Consider the following 17,737-nt stretch of genomic DNA (forward strand, 5'->3'; position numbering starts at 1 on the left):
TGCGCGCGCCTGCAACTCTAGATGAAAGCTGCGCGCGCATGCGGACTCGCTTCGCGCGCGCGCGCTCGTCAACGTTCGGACCTCTACGGCGCTAGGCCACGCCCAGAGCGCTACGAGCGCAGAGAGGGAAGGAGCTGGAATGGTAATTCACTCGGCGGAGCCAGCAATATGAGCGTCTGTGGTACCGTTCGTTGAGAAAACGCCGCGACGTGACAAAATTCCATCGCCGTGAAAATCGCGTGTCGTACGTGTCGCGCGTTGTGTGCATCGTGTGTTGTTGGCGAGTGTGTTAAAAACAAGTGTCGGTGTCTGATTCCTCCGTTCCTGCCTTCTCCAGCACACGCATACGCGCACACACACGTGGATACGCATACGGATTTCTTGGGGTTAGTTCGCCGGATTCGCCCAAGGATTATCGCCAGCCCGTCGTCGTCATCGAGCCCCTACCCGGTCGTCGGAAACGCCGCAAGGAATTGCTTTCGGTGAGTGCGTGACGCATCAGTATTATCTTACATACACGACGTCTCGCGAATGACGGGCGACCGCTCGTCGTTCGCGGGAATTCGTAAAATTCCGGCTGATCAATCGTCGCTGGCACGTAAAGACCGGCATTCTTGCCATTCATGCCTTCGACGTGCGAGCAAGATATTATTTTCACGCGATATTCCTCGCCCCTCTTCCCCTTGTCGCAATAACGTGAATCGAAAGAAAAACAGGAGGCCCGTGAATTGAGCCGTAATTCCGGACGATAAATATCCGGGCGATCAGTTTGTAATTTATTTCCTTCTATTTTGCGAATATAATTCCTGTATCTTTGCACATGTCAATCTTCGCAACAGCGGTTGTTGCGTCTTGGAATAGTCGTACAACAGTCGAACGTTTCTCACGACATTGTTTTCTACAGTACGGTAATTAGTCATCGTCGTAATTAAATTCCATTCTTAGCATCCGTTCTTGTCATCCTATTTACGACGTTTTTTCAAGGATTCCGCGCGATCGCCTTAAACAGCGTGATTAGAGGTCAGTTACCGGTCAGCCTTTCTATTATACGCGATACGTTGCGTTATCCGTCACTTTTGATAAGTGTGTGTGTGTAATTTACTTCGTCGCGAAATCAGATCGAAAACGTGATACACGGTTGTTGCACGGCAGGAAGAGGAGGAGAAGGGGGAGGGGAAGGCTCCCCCTCTCTTCAAGTTCGCTGCATTTTGACAGATAACGTAACGGCCTTTGACAGTTGATGCAGAGATCGACGGGAAAGATTCGTCGCGATTACTGACTCTGAAAGGATGCGGAATGCGGAAAACTAGAAGGTCGATAATTTCTCTCGGCCAGCGATCGTATCGAAGATGGCATTTATCATTATTGCGTCCATTTGTATCCCCGAATAGGGGCATTCGGTGCAATATACGCGATAAAATGATGCATCTCGCTCGAGACGCGCCGTCGTCGAGATTTATTACCCCCATGCCGCTCAATTAATTACAATAATTCGCGACTCCTTTCTTCGCCGATCTCGTTTGCGTTAATCGTGAGAAATATCATCGGGGAGAATGATCTCTAATGTAAGGCAGGTAATAAAATTTAGGCCTCCCCTATCGCGCATTTAACGCTAATTGCGATTCTCAGACCCAGATACGTCGCTCGCGATCCTCGTACGAGATAAAAGCGGCGTTAAACGCGAGAAATTCGAGGGGTTTAGCGAACTTGCGGAAATTGCCGATGGAATCTCGAGAGATGATTTCGCGCAGAAAGATTTCCCGAAAGAATACATCACGTCCCTGATTATCAGGGACTGAAAAGGTGTAATTACTAGTGAATCCTCCCTGTAGTTTTCCCCAGGGTTTATGTCTTGCATCGCGATTCGGTAATGCGGTCTCGTCGGTTAAGCGCGCGGAACGGATGTGAAGTCATGGAACTCCCCGAAAGAGCAAAGTCCTCTCGCCACACGGTCGTTTAGACGCCGTACAAATTGGCAGACCTCCAGATTTCCGCGCTCTCACCCGCGAATATCGCATTCCTCCCGTCAGCATCCGCGTGAACTTAATGTGTATGTGTATGTTATCTGTGTGTGTTTGCTTCCGCCACGAAGCAATCTTATGTAGCATCTTATGTTAGCGTCATATATATATATATACTTTCACTCGAAATTTTAGTATTGACATCATACGATGATATCGTGGACGTACTATATAAATATGTACATCGTACTCCGAAATTTTGAGGGATAAATTCCCCAGTAAAATAAATTTTTTTTCATACATGGGGTAATTAATAATTATCGATAACGAAAAAGTTGGACGCTGTGCATAAAATAACGAAAGTTTGTTTTTCGATTAATTTTTGATAGAATTTTATTTGTTATACACTAGCCAACATAATATAACTAGAAACTAGAAATATAATATCGAAAAATTTAAAGCGTAATTTTGTTGGAAATATTATTCACATATTATTACAGATTATTATGTATTCAAATCAGAACTCGTTCTTTTTATCAGGTGTTTTTTAGACGAGCATAAAGAATCTGAATAAATAATCTGAAACGATAATGTTGATGCTTGTTTTCGCAATATATTTCCTAGAATCTAGAAGACGATTTAATTAAATGGCTTTGTTAGCTAATTAATTAGCAATGCAAAGACAAGAGGAGCTTGTAAAGACGCTACGATGTCTCAAATCGCTAAGACACTGAAATCATGATATAATAAAAACGCTTGTATCAGTGGAAAGCAACTACGATAACTCATTCGTTGCGATCTTATCAAACAAGCTGATAATAGAATTGCAGATCGCATAACCGCGTGATCGTGATAACACTCTCTAATTTAAAGTACAAATGATTCAGTTACTTCTTTGGTAGATGTTATAACGATATGAAAAGACGCAATAGTCGATTTGTCACGTAAAGATATATCTAATCGTTCTCTAAAGACGAGAGAGAATTTAAGTTAAAAATTTAAATATCGGACGTACAGTTACAGAAGGCATTCATCTCGTAAATGCAGCATTAAAAAGGTCGCGACGATGTATATGGCGTTATTTCATTGGCTGAACGACGTCAAGGTCTGTAATCACTGACGCTTCTCATAATTGCACGGTGCTTCGTAAGGTATATATCGTGTCAGTAAACTTATGTTAGCGGAAGGTTAAGGCCAAGGGTAGCGATTGTTCGATGGCAAGGATGAATTCTGCGTTTATCATCATGTAAAGAAAAATAATAATGAACTCCTACAATTCGGAGTTGACGCGGTGTTATAATACAATCCCTGCGATTTCTGCGATGCAAAATTGCAATATTCGTAAATATTATTGCAACGCGAAACCTATGTTGTCGTAACGTCAAGAACACACGATACTTTGATTTGTAAATACGTATATATTTAAAAAAAAATACACTGTATTTGAAAGAAGAAGCTTAAAGAGTTGCAGTTCTTTCCTAAAATTTTTGCGCGAGACAACTCTAGAAAATATCAATATTAACACATATTAAATATATATTTAAAAAAATAATACTTTGATTTGTAAATACGTATATATTTAAAAAAAATACACTGTATTTGAAAGAAAAAGCTTAGAGTTGGAGTTCTCTCCTAAAATTTTTGCACGAGACAACTCTAGAAAATATCAATATTAACACATTAAATATATATTTTTAAAAAATAATACTTTGATTTGTAAATACGTATATATTTAAAAAAAAATACACTGTATTTGAAAGAAAAAGCTTAGAGTTGGAGTTCTCTCCTAAAATTTTTGCGCGAGACAATTCTAGAAAATATCAATATTAACACATATTAAATACATATTTTTAAAAAATAATATTAATAATATTAAATATTAACATATTTAATATTATTTAATATTATTTAACTTATTATTTTTTTTGTTTAATATTTAAAAAAATTTTTTTTTAATTTTAATGTATTCTACATATTTATTTAATATATACAATATTAAATAAATTTATTATTAATTTTAATTCGATTGAGATACATTTTTAAAAATTTTCCCATCTCTCTCTTCACTCCATTTAACTTTTCAATATTCTATCGGGATTTATGTTGAAGATAACTTTCGCCATTACGAGTGCACGTTGTAGGCAGTCGCATCGAACGAAATGCATAAGATTTTCCAGTGTTGCGCGACGAATGCATCCTCATAAATACCGTAGCGGAAACGGAAAATAACGTGTGTGTTTCGCCAGGATTTTGTCTTCGAGAACCAACAAGAGTCACGAGCGAATTCCGCGTAAATCGCGCGTTATTTCTCATCCTGGCTATACATCTCTCTTGTTATGTCCTTCTCTCTTTCTCTCGTTGCACCTGCCTACGTTGCGTAACGCACATTAAATCTCTGAAAGGACGTTGCGTGGGCAATGTGGAGCGCGACAATGAATAGAATGTGACCGGCTGTTGGGCATAAACAACATCGCGGCCTACCTGCGTAATCCATCTTTTTACACACGTAATTCGCATACTTAGATAATCCTCTGAATGTGTGCGGCTCTCCGGTTTTCTTTCCATCTGTCTTTTCTCCGAGATAAGATCTCGATTCAATTATGTGCGTGATGTTGACGAAATGTCATTAATCTCCAATTTTATTAATTACAAGCGATTAAACGTGGGCAGTATATTAAGCGAATTAAATGAAAGCGATAACGAAATTTTATTTATCATCGTGTTATTTTAACAGAATTTTGTATGTATATTTTTGAGATTTAATTGCCTCAAAAATTATTGAAAATTAAAAAGAAAAAATGATATATCAAGTTTGCAAAAATTATTAATTAATACTTTGCCTACTTAAACATTTTTGACATCTCTTGTTTGTTTTATTCGAAAACTTTATTATTGTAAGAAACTTTGATGCAAAACTGTATCCTACAGCTATCCGCTGTTTGTTGCATCTCGATTTTGCACTTTGAACGTTATTTTCTCGATGGTCGATGCTCGACGATCGATGATCGATGTGCTTGAAATTCAGTTTCGCAACGCAAAAGCGACATCGCCATCAGCGACGCGACGCTCAAAGTGAAATCACGCGGAAAAATTCGCTCGTAAATTTCCCTCGCGTCACGCAATCATCGCCGAGCACCGTTTATCCACGTGTTTGTCGCCGTTTCCGTATCGCTGTCGTAATTCATTGCGTTACGATCTATAACGGACGATCTTTCTAGCTGCTCTCTAGCTTCAACGACACGCGTCACGATATAAATAGCATTCTCACTGTGCATTTAACGTTTAATGAAGGCACTTGACTTTAATCGCATTTCAACGGATTACCAGGAATCTCCTTTTAAAGCGAGGAATAAAAAAAAAGAAATAGCGTTAATGTATGCGGAATCTCGAGCGTTTGAGAGCAATGACGGGAAGCAATCACATGACAGCTTGCGTACACGAGCAAATAATTATTTCCTGGCGACACGCGAGAGATTAAGAAATCATTCCGACGCAGATCGAGGCTACACATCCTGCGCCTCGTGTATATCGTCGCGAAAAAAAAAAAGGATAAAAACGGAATATCGCCGCTCGTTTTCATTTTTACATGCTCGCGTAATAAGGCGCACATGTGCACGTAGACACGACGTCAGGAACGCGGAACATTTCGCCAGTTAGCACCTATGGAGCTATTATAGATATCGCGAAAGCCACGAGCGTCTCCGCAACTCGAACGTTGATTAAATAACCATGTTACGACGCGCTCGAAAACGTTGTAAAACCTTCCTTCCCACATACCGTACACAATTACATGCCGGTAATCCATTTTTCCTTTTAGCAAAGAGAGACCACTAGGGTATTGCGCAATGAAACCGATGAGGATTTATCATCGACGTGTCGCGCCTTTCCCCAGGCGCGAATTATCCGCGTGCTATGTCGCTTTGTAATCAGATAAAGCCGCGTATAATGATCCCAGAGATAGCGGTGGCAGTAACGAGCTCGATAACCCAGATAATTTGTGTAATGACATCGAGAGTGTGTGTATCAGGCGGGCTCTTGAAATTGTTTAGCTATTGAGAGAACTACAATATAATTCGATGATGTATCAGAAATATATCTGAGTTGTTCAAGGAGACTTTAGATTGATTTTATTTTAGATCTTAATATTGACGTAATTTCACACATGATTATACGATAATGTAAATTGAATTGTCATAAAAAGGGGGGAAGGTTCTGAAATTATTAGATTATCCCAGATGAGATTTTTTTAAGGAAAAAATTGTTTTTGCAGGTGGATTTTGTGTAATGACATCGAGAGTGTGTGTATCAGACAGGCTCTTGAAATTGTTTAATTATTGAAAGAGCTAGAATATAATTCGATGATGTATCAGAAATATATTTGAATTGTTTAAGAAGACTTTAGATCAAGGGGTGTCTCACTGACTAAAAATTTGTACATGTATTGCGAATTATCAGGTAATTTCAGGTAATTCCATGTAATGCACCATGTACTCTAAGTAATGCGACGTAATACGAAACAATTCCATGAAATATAAAGTAATTATATGTAATGCAAATATATTTATTTATAATTTTTTATTTTGCAAAATATACATATTATAAATTTTAAAAAATGTTTTATTTTAAACTTTGTTCCAATTATTAATTAAAAAAAAATCTTTTATTTTAAACTTACGAACATGAACACATAAAATACAATTATACATACATATATATATATATATATATATATATATATATATATATATATGTATGTATAATTGTATTTTATGTGTTCATGTTCGTAAATTTAAAATAAAAGATATACATACATACATATATATATATATATATATATATATATATATATATATGTACACATATTTGAGTTACATATAGTTAATCATTATATATTCTCTTTAATTCTTTGTATCTTCTTTTAATTAATACTTTTCATGTCTATTTAAGGAAACGGTTCAGTTCCAATTAGAGTAACTGGTCCAAAGAATAAGTATTCATTTTGTATTATTTGAATATCTGTTTCTCTAGGCCATTTATAAACATCTAATTTGGATTTTAAAAATTTAATTTTTGTAGAATTTTCAAATATTTCAATGACTCTTTCAATATAGAATGTGTTATTATAATAGACAGCATAATATTTTTCCTCATCCAAAAGTCTTAAATTGGAAACAAACTCTTGAGAAATTATTTCACATTCATTTACATGCTGTTTGATACGTTCACAAATTTCAACAAAGTTTGTGATTTTCGTTTGATTTATATCTAAAACAAGATTTCTTTTTGTCTTTATTCGATCTAATCTGCTTGGAAAATTTGTTATTTTTTTGTGGAAGCTGGATAATTTCATCAGAATTGCTGTTGTCATTTTGATTTGCCTCCTTAGTAATTTCACTCTTAAAAAAATCCGAGGAAAAATCCAAGAAAAGACTTGCATTATGTGATGTTAGTTGATCATCCATATAAAGTTGAGTACATATGAAACTAGAACTTTGTGATACATTTTCAATAAAATTAATTTCTTTTTGAATCGAATCATCAACACTTGATGAAGAACATAATGAGACACTTGATAATTTTTCAGCTTCCATACATGTATTTTCTTGAGTGCATTATCATACGGAATTATGACGACTGTTATTACATTCATCAGGTTGTTCATTAATATTTTTTTCTATTACATTAGATTTTGGATTTACTTGAAGAAAATTTAAAATGTTAGAATTTTTTACCATATTTTGAGCCTTTTTATTTTTAAAATGCGTTTTAAAATGCTTATTAAAATTTGAAAGAACCCATTTATATTTATTATTTTCAATTTGTGTAAATGTTTTAGAAAAAAATTGCACTCGGTGCAATTTACATAAGCAGTTTGATTTTTTATTTCTATGCTAATATTATCTAAGTTAGAAAGAGTTTGTGATTTTTTAGCTTCATCATAATCGATGCTTTGTAGGAATTTAATAATATAATTTGAAACTACGTTTTTAATATGATTAACAGCTTTAGATTTATCGTCTTCAGTTAAATAAGAAGATTTGTTTTTAGATGTATTAATTGTATCATCAAAATTATTTTTATTACGTTTTATATTTCTATCTTTATTTAAGCATTTACGTTTATTAGACGTAGACTTTGATGTTGTGTACTAACGTCACATAAACATTCTAAATTTTTTTCTTGAGTTTTTTCAAGAAAAATAGATTCAAGAAACAGTTTACTACTTTTAATTAATATATTTAATAATTCTTTATGCCTAAATAAAATTTCAAAATATTGTTCTTTTGCCGTGTATATACCAAAAAAATCTTTTTTTTCTTCAGGAATTAACAATAAAGTTAACTTTTCTTTGGCAAAAGAAGTCTTTCTTCGTTTATTTTGCTTATTGATGTGATATTGTCATATCTAGTAAAAAGGAGAAGTTGCTTCAAATAATCAGGAGATACAATATCTTGTAGATTGAACTTTTCTATAAGTTTAACATCGACAGTATGCGAGTGGGGATGGTTCTGAACGGCCGCACATGCATACAGACACTATGTACCGTCCAAAATGACCCCTACTCATCTCCATTCCTATGCTATCGATGCTGCTTCAGACGTAAGCGCAGTAAAATGCAAAATAATACAACGTAATGCGAAGTAATTCGAAGTAATGCAAAGTAATTCGAAGTAATTCGAAGTAATGCGAAGTAATTCGAAGTAATGCATAAGTAATTCCAGGAAAAATGTACATGTATTGCGACAGTGAGACACCCCCTGCTTTAGATTGATTTTAGTTTAAATCATAATATTGACAATTAATAAGTAATTTCACACATGATTATACGATAATGTAAATTAAATTGTCATAGAAAGGAAGGAAGGTTCTTAAATTATTGGATTATTCCAGATGAAGTTTTTTAAAAAAGTAAATTGTTTTTATAGGTGGATTTTGTGTAACGACATCGAAAATGTATCTTGAGCAAGCTTTTAAAATTGTTTAATTATTGAAAGAACTATGACATAATTTAACGGAGCATCACAGAAATATATATAAATTATTTAAGCAGACTTTAGATCGATTTCATTTCACAATATCATAATTTCACACACGATAATGCGATCATAAAAATTAAATTGTCACAAAACGTGGAGAAAATTCTTAAACGGTTAGATTATCCTGAACGCGATTTTTTTAAGAAACAAATTATTTTTGTGGATGAACAAATATATAAAATGCAAAGTTTTACATATGTGTATGTGTGTGCTTGCTCGCGCAGTTTACAGGTAGTACACGATGTGCGATAGTCTGTAACAAGGTTGTATGCAGCCTCCAGAGTGAATGGCCATCGTCGGTTAACTGCCGCCTCCAATGGTGCCGCAATTTTCCGATGCCTTGGCACCCCGTTCCTTACTCCCTGCTCCCCTCGCTCGTGCTTTGTGCCCGTGCCGTTATCATTCTCCTCGGTCATTGATGTGCGAAACGGGCTCGGCACCTACGCACGAATCATCAGCCTACTATTCGCGCGGTCACGTTCCCGTTTGATAACTTACAGGGCGCTTGATCGCGACGATCAATTGGAATGCAATAATATCGTAAACGTGCCTGGATTTACATATTTACGTAGGCAATGCTCTCGTAATGTGTAGGCCAAGTATTATGCGTTCGTTCAAACAATACCTGAAAAGCTTCAAGCTCTTCAAATAAAATATATATATATTTTTTTAATAAAATATACATTTAAAAAAAAATATTATCTTCATAAATCGACATCATCGATAAATATAGGAAATGAAGATTCTCGAATTAATTTCGGATAACTATTACGTAATGATCTCTCTAACGTCGAATAATGTAGAGATGCGTGAGAGAAAACGCAATAGTCAAAGAATCACGATGACACAACGTTGGGGCGGGGGGGATTCTGTGCATGCCTCGAAGTCTGCAACGTTGGTCGAAAGTGGGTTATCCGAATGGAATGGAACGGCAAGCAATATATAAGTATTCGATTTTCTCTACCGCGCGGTCGCTTCTGCTAATTCGTTATACTCTCTCTTTAAAACGTGCGGCGTGTTTTAATATATGATATAAATCTGGGAAATAATTATTATGCATAAATCATATCTCAAGACTCGAAAACCTAGCATTCATATAGACATATCTTTATTAATTAATTATTTAAATGGTTAAACGCTAAAATTATCGCGTTCATCTCTGCTCGCAAGATATTTCCTAATATTCTGTTTCTCTCTTTATTTCTCTTTCTTTCTCTCTCTCTCTCTCTCTCTCTCTCTCTCTCTCTCTCTCTTTCTCTTCATAATGCATATCTTAGCATTATAAAGACTCTTGTACAGTTATTTTCGTTTATCTAATAACACATTCTTGAGGTGATCTGTCAAAATTTACAAGTAGAAAGTTTCTGAAGCAATATTGAAAGCTAATTACATATATATTATAAACTAACGTATATCATATTAATGTGACATTTTAACGTGGTAGTTGGAATTTTATTATATGCTTTTTTGAGAATATCAATTAATTTTCCAGATATTACATATTATAAATTATAGATGCTTGAGAGGTAATTGTGCTTACGATCCTTAATTTTACATATCTCATTTTATTGTAAATTATATTAAATCGATTTTTAAAATTATGGAATATGAAATTTAAAAACTAATATATAAAATTAGGTATCGTTACTAAAATTAAAAAAGAAATTAAAATATAAAAAAGATTTCTATCAGATTGCTCAAGGAATCAGGTCTTTTTTTAATGTTTAATCATATCTTCCGAAGTTATCATGAATGATTGACTACCGACTCTATGGGACGGCGTGTGGCTGAGGCGGCAAGGTACTTGCCTACCACATGAAGGGTCCCGGGTTCGAGTTCAGCTGAGGATTTTTCCCAGTTATTTCAACATTATGAGAAGATTTTAAATCTTCTTTCATTTTAATTGAAGATGATATAAATCTTCAAAGCCTCTTCTCTGACTTCCTGTTCAAGAGACTTCTCTATCGATAGCTCACAAGGAGGAAAGATCAGTTAGTAGTAATCAATATATTAGGATTATATCAGCATCAGAAGGTGGTAGTTGATTACTACTACCCTACTAGGAAGTAGGGCAGTCAATATCAGAGAAAGATAGGGAGTATGTGAGAGGTATGTGGGAGGAGGTCGGACGTGTCTTTACGCCCATTTTTTTTTAACGAGCGACAGAATCCATCCGTGACAACGGCATTGACGCATATTCTGTGGAGAGAGCATTCACAAATTTTTCAGCCTAACGAATAATTGCTAGAAAACAATATTCGCAGACTAGAAAAATATGTGAGGCGCAAGTGGCTGGATCGGGAATCGAACCCGAGTCTTTCGCTTTCCGGGCAACTGCTCTAGACCGACCACTGAACTATCCAGACCTCACACCTAATGCTGCTTTTTAACACAGTGATATGCGACTCCAGAGCGATGTTAGTATCTCACTCGATGGATGCAATGCCGATTGCTATGGAGGATCCCTGAAAGGTCGCTCGCTGATCAAATAAGTGCTGATATTCGCGTGCATGCTGGCTTCCAACTGGCCTTCCGTATGAAAACGGCACCGACGATCACAACGCCGTAGAGTGACATCCCCCAAGATCCCTTTAGTATATATTAAAATCCCCACTGTACCAAATAGCAGTGGCGGATGGACCCTAAGAAGGGCCGGGGCAAGCCTCCAAAATAATGGCTAATGTTCTTGACGACGGCTCACAACCAGTTAAAGATATGCAAGTATCATCTAGTATTAATCAATCATCTTCTGATTCAGAAAAAATATTTTAATTGAAAGCACCCGCTGAGGCAGAAAATTTATTTCTGCGATATAGCCCCAATCCTCCTCCTACTCCTTCTCCTCATAGGTTTGTCATGTATTCAATTTCTAAATTCCTTCTAGGAATTCCAAATGGGTGTTCATTGTAGGCGAAGCTTTTTAGTACTGTTTCTTTTTCGTTCTCGGGATCATCATCAATAGATATATATTACGATATGTACATAAATTCATATAAGGCCTTTCTATCCTCGTATATAAACGAACATAAAATTCAGACGTTAATAATATTTGTGATACAAATGTTATTAACGTCTGAATTTTATGCTCGTTTATATACGAGGATAAAAAGGCCTTGTATGAATTTATGTACATATCTTAATATATATTCTGTTCCTATATACAGTGTGTCTGACTTAAAGTGTCAAGTGTAAGAAGTCCTATATCATTTTCCAAATACCATGTAAAATTTCGAGATACTAATTAAGGAAGATCGGCCAATGAGCGCTTGTTTAGAGTGTATAAGATGCAGATGACAGAGACAAGTGTCGCACGGCAACGAAAAGACAAGAGTCGAGGTACGACCAAACTTTTTGTTGCAATTTAATACTCGCCGCTGTCACATCTAGAATCCTACATCTCACAGAATAGCTACGGATTGTACGCTCGTTGGACGATTTTTTTTAATTAATATCCCGAAAATTTACGTGAAAAATAACATAAGATTTTTGGAAAATAATATAGGATTTTTTAGTTTCACAAGATCTATTCTCTCGTATATTTTTAATGGGACACTTTGGGACTGTCAGATATCTTGTACGTACATATATATATTATATCTCTCTCTTATTTAATTATAATTAAACATTACAGATTGTAAAATTAACTTGATATTTGTAATGAAAGTCTTAATATTTTTGTCTCTTTCCTTCTTATCGATATCTAAGAAATTTATTAACTGAATTTATTAAGGATTCTATATATAAGAGATTGTCTTATACTATATACTAATTAATATTTCGGCATTGTTTAAATATTTGAAACTTGTTTATATTATTTAGCAGCAAGATTATTTATTATTTCCTCTATTCTCCTGTATTTCTCGCCCTCCCCCTCTATCCCTCCCTCGATTTTTGATGTATTCATGTAATCTAAAATAATCTCTGTATGTTCGCCTATAAATATATAAATTCTATTACAAATATCACATTATGCTTTATCACTGTCTTGTATGTAATGTGAAATATTTCCATATATTCAACTATGTTTTTTCTTAGCATGATATTCGATTTGTGCCATATAAATATCATACGTTATTAAATAAAAGAAACCATTCCAACAACGAATATGTAAAAGTTAAGTTTCCTACATTACTTTTAATACATATAATCACTGCATACGTTAATATATATTTGAACAAGTAAAAATATAATATATAAATATTCACATTTTCACCAATATAATACACATTCATCAATATAATACACATATAAAAATTGCTCCTACAAACACTATAATGACAGATTCATGTTACATAATCTTTTTGGATATATAAGTAATTTAATAAATAACAGATGTATACATATAAAAACTTCACGTACTTGAGGCAATATCTAGTACATAAATAAAAAATTTATATTTGCATGAAAGCGCTTTGTGTGTGTCTTGTTTTATAAAATTGTTTTATGTTATATTAAAAATGCAAGACATATATATAATTTTACATCAAAACACTAAAATTCTTCCGTTAATCACTTTAATCAGGTTTAAATTGCTATAAGAAAAAGGTCACAAAAGCTTATGATCTATCATACATCATGTAAATATTGATACACAATTTTAATCCTAAAACTGTCTATAACATTGTCAATTTTATATTATAATACTTCTTATTATTATATACACTTGATTACAATTATAATCTAGATTCACAATTTTAGATTCACAAACAGGCAATGTTACAAATTAAATATGTTTGAACAAATAAAAATGTAATATATAAATATACACATTTTCATCTCAATATAATACATGCGAAAAATTGCTCTCACAAAATCTAGAGTAACAAATTTATTATATAATCTTTTTAGATATATAAATATCATTAAATGACGGATATATAACATATATAAAACATATGGATATAAAAAATCATAAAATATATAAAAATTTCATATGCTTGATATCTAATACAGAGTTAAAAAATTATATATTTACAAAAAAGTTTTAATTTTTATTTTATAAGATTGTTTTATGTTACATTAAAGAACGCAAGATATATAATTGTATGTACAAATCAAAATGCACAATCAAAATGTTAATTTTTTTCCTCTTATCACATATAAGAGAATAATCATAGTTACCAAATAAGGAAACAACACTCAGTGTGAAATAACATCTTTGAAGCGCGACAATTATTATATTAAACACGCGTTAGCGATAACACTCGCGATTTAATCTTGATAATGCCCGGTTATAATCAATGGTCAATGATACGCATCGCATACAATGATGTCGAAGAAGCTATTTATTCCAAGTATGGTGCAAAATCATCGAGAAGAAATCCACACGACGCGAGGTTCTCGGCACACGGAAAATAAGACGGCGGTGGCACGTGTTAACGCGAAACCACCGCCGTAACGAACATAAGAAGTTACATCGTGCAGGCCGAGTGAAAGGATTCCTTGGCTCACACTTTTACATCGCAACCTTCGGACGTGACGCACAAATGCTATTCGTCATTTCCGCTTTTGCGTGCCGCCGCCGTGCATCCTGGATTCTCTTCCATGATTACGATACGAAAGTATAGGGTAATAGCCCAGTACCTTTAGATAGGATCGATGAAATTACGATAATGTCCGGGTGCATTCCTCGTTGCAGTTGCAGTGAGGATTTTTTTTTGCTTCCTAAAATGTATTTATTTCATTTTTATTTATTCAAAATACAAACAGGGAATTGGCTCATTTAAAGTTACTTCTAATTTGTGATGATTATTTAATGTGAGAAATATTAATACGAGGTTACTTATATGAAAAGTTAAACACTTCAAAGGAAGAAAGAAATGAGAAACACAATTTTCCTTCAAAACGTATTTCCTTAAAACGTGTATCATGAGCGTCTCGGTCCTTTCGAGATGCTGCCAATTTTAATGCAATTCCTCAAGATTTACTCCCTTAATCGCAGAGAAAGTCCTTCTTCTGACAATAATGCAATTTCTCGTTTGCTTTGCAAATTAGAAACTAATTTACTCAACCACTCCAATTAAATTGCAACGCTTCTCGTAATTGTAACTCCGATAAACAAATATAACAGAAAATTTAGACAATTTAGACTGATTCTGTCATGAATTGATAATGTTTGTGGATGAATTTGTCTTTTAACTGTCGCAAATTCCTGAGTCTTACGTAACGAGTTATTTTATCGAGAGATAGTAATGTAGCGATATCGTAATTACGTAATTTTCATCAAATCTTGAGGCGGAAATCCTGAAGAGAATGCATCGCCAAGTATATAATATGTAACTGTATGCACAGAAGTAGATGGAAGATCCATCGAGTGCAACGAAGCGCAATTAGTCTGAAATGAATGGGAGCATGTCTCGCGGTTAAAAGGAGAGAAGATACCGTAAGAGAAAAGGAAGTTCGATCGAAGTGAGCATTGGTTTTATAAAAGGATCCCAATTTGTGGTCTTTTGTTCGACTGTCTACCTACAATTACATAAATCTCTTTCAACGATATCTCTTTAAATAATATTTTCATCAAGTTCTGCGGTATCATGATAGAAAAGTTATATACTTTGAATAAATTGATGAAAGTCGGAACAAAATGTAAGTAAATATCATATACAACGTAGTAGGATTTTCTGAAACATATAACGTCATTATTATTACGCAATTTTTTATACAAAATACTTCTGAGTGGATAAGTATTTTTTTTATTGAAAACAAGCAAGAAAATATCTATTTCTCATTTTGTTATATAATATTATTAAATAAAATTAAAAAAGTCATTTTTATTATTGCTTGACATTTTAAAGCTTATGTTCCAGCGGAAACAGTTTCTTCTGTGCGATGTAGAAGTTCAACATTTTTTTTTTACAATCTTACAATTAGAAAGAATGAAATCTTTTCATTGCACGGTAGTGAATATTATGTGTTGTGCGACGATAAAATTATACCTACTTAATCTTTATCGTAAAACAACAGAGAAAGATTCCATGGACATAAGGCTTTCGTAGCTTAACGGGTTCTCTCAGTCACCTTCGACCTTCGAACGCCTTCGGCACCTTTCCTACCTAGGATTCACTTAAGCGCTCCCATTGAACTTGTCCCAAATTCCTCACAGCTTGCTAGTCACGTTTTCCCTCCCGTCCTCTTCGCAAAACTTAATTAATTGCCGTTTCATTTCTATGCGCGACCTTCCTCGAGCGTATGTTCGTTCATCTTTGGATTCGTCGACGAGTCAATGACTTGCAAAGCACAAAATCGAATGATATGGGTACAAGTCTAGTACGAGACTCATTGAAAGCTTCGAAAACAAAATTTTAGGAAAAAATAAAATCTTTAATATAGGATTAATTTTGTAATGTAAAAATTGAAATATATAATTCGACGAAAGATTGTGATTTTTTTTTCGCGAATGTCACATCGTCTTATTTAGTAAATCGAGTTAGAAGATATTATTTTTTTCGTAAAAACATTCTTTCCGGATAATTACAATTTTTTGCAAAATGTTTAGGAATGTAATTTAATTTCACTTTTTTCTCGTAACAATAATTGACACATAATTGGAAACATCGTAAGCGTATGCTCGATAATTCGAAACGTCTTTGGCACTTTATATAAGATTAAGTTGTCCACACACACATATACAGGGTGTTCTAAAAAGGTATGTCAAAAATTTAAGGAGATATTCCTCACACCTGAAGGATGAAAAAGTGTTATATGGACATAGGTGCGGAAACGCTTATTTCAGAAGTTATGTTGAAAATACTGTTAGCTGTATTACTTACACAAGGAAAAATTTAGGATTAATTATTGTAGACGACAATCGTTTAATTAGGCTTATTTACATTTGGTTTTAATGTGACCTTGAGTATGTTACAATAAATGTTGAAAATGTTCACCATTTTCCTGAATACAAGCAGTGACACGTCGACGCATCGATTCACTGACACGTTCAAAAATGCCACCAGTGCGTGATATTCAAGATCTTCGTGACCGTATCACTGCAGGTTACGAGACAATCCGCTGTACGTCAGGCATTTTTGAACGTGTCCGTGAATCGATGCGTCGACGTGTCACTGCTTGTATTCAGGAAAATGGTGAACATTTTCAACATTTATTGTAACATACTCAAGGTCACATTAAAACCAAATGTAAATAAGCCTAATTAAACGATTGTCGTCTACAATAATTAATCTTAAATTTTTCCTTGTGTAAGTAATACAGCTAACAGTATTTTCAACATAATTCCTGAAGTGAAATAAGAAATTTTTGACATACCTTTTTAGAACACCCTGTATATATATATATATATAGCATATATGATGCTTCGACGACTTACACTTGTCAATCGCTTTTCACTGCATCCAGTTCTTATGGAGCGACGTATCGTATTCGTCTTCAACCAAGATCTTTGATGATATTTAATACGAAAGTTATAGTAGAAAAAATTTCCTTTATCCTGACAATTTTTATATAAAATTTGAAATTTAAAAATAATTTTTATTTTTCTTCGTGTGCAACTACGTGCGATTGACCTTTATACAGTTTCGTCTGGCACTTGCCACAACACGAGGAATAATGTTATCGTGATTTAAACGACCTAGATTGTAACCATTATACATCCATTATTATCAGTACGAGGTATATCCTCTGACGGCATTATACTATAGCGGTTCCAACGGTCGATATCAAACCCTAAAAGTACTTGCATCTCGGGAACGACGATTTTCACCATTCAGGTTGAGAAACATCGAG

General features: G+C 34.4%; 1 protein-coding gene across 3 annotated transcripts in view; it reads left to right on the forward strand.

Annotated features, from left to right (window-relative positions):
• The first annotated feature begins 133 nt into the window (after positions 1 to 133).
• Positions 134 to 17,737, forward strand: part of LOC145970372 (protein kinase C and casein kinase substrate in neurons protein 1-like) — a 70,651-nt gene continuing 53,047 nt past the window's right edge. Inside the window, exon 1 of one of the 3 annotated variants that reach the window (XM_083097105.1) lies at positions 134 to 482. The gene's annotated coding sequence lies outside the window, so the exon portion shown is untranslated. The remainder of the gene's footprint in view (positions 483 to 17,737) is intronic. The other 2 variants (XM_083097101.1, XM_083097103.1) reach the window with 2 other exon arrangements.

This window comes from Camponotus vicinus, unplaced genomic scaffold, assembly GCF_025532165.1.
Source record: "Camponotus vicinus isolate PSW18456_S1 unplaced genomic scaffold, iyCamVici1.0 SCAF_4, whole genome shotgun sequence".
Classification (NCBI taxonomy): domain Eukaryota; kingdom Metazoa; phylum Arthropoda; class Insecta; order Hymenoptera; family Formicidae; genus Camponotus; species Camponotus vicinus.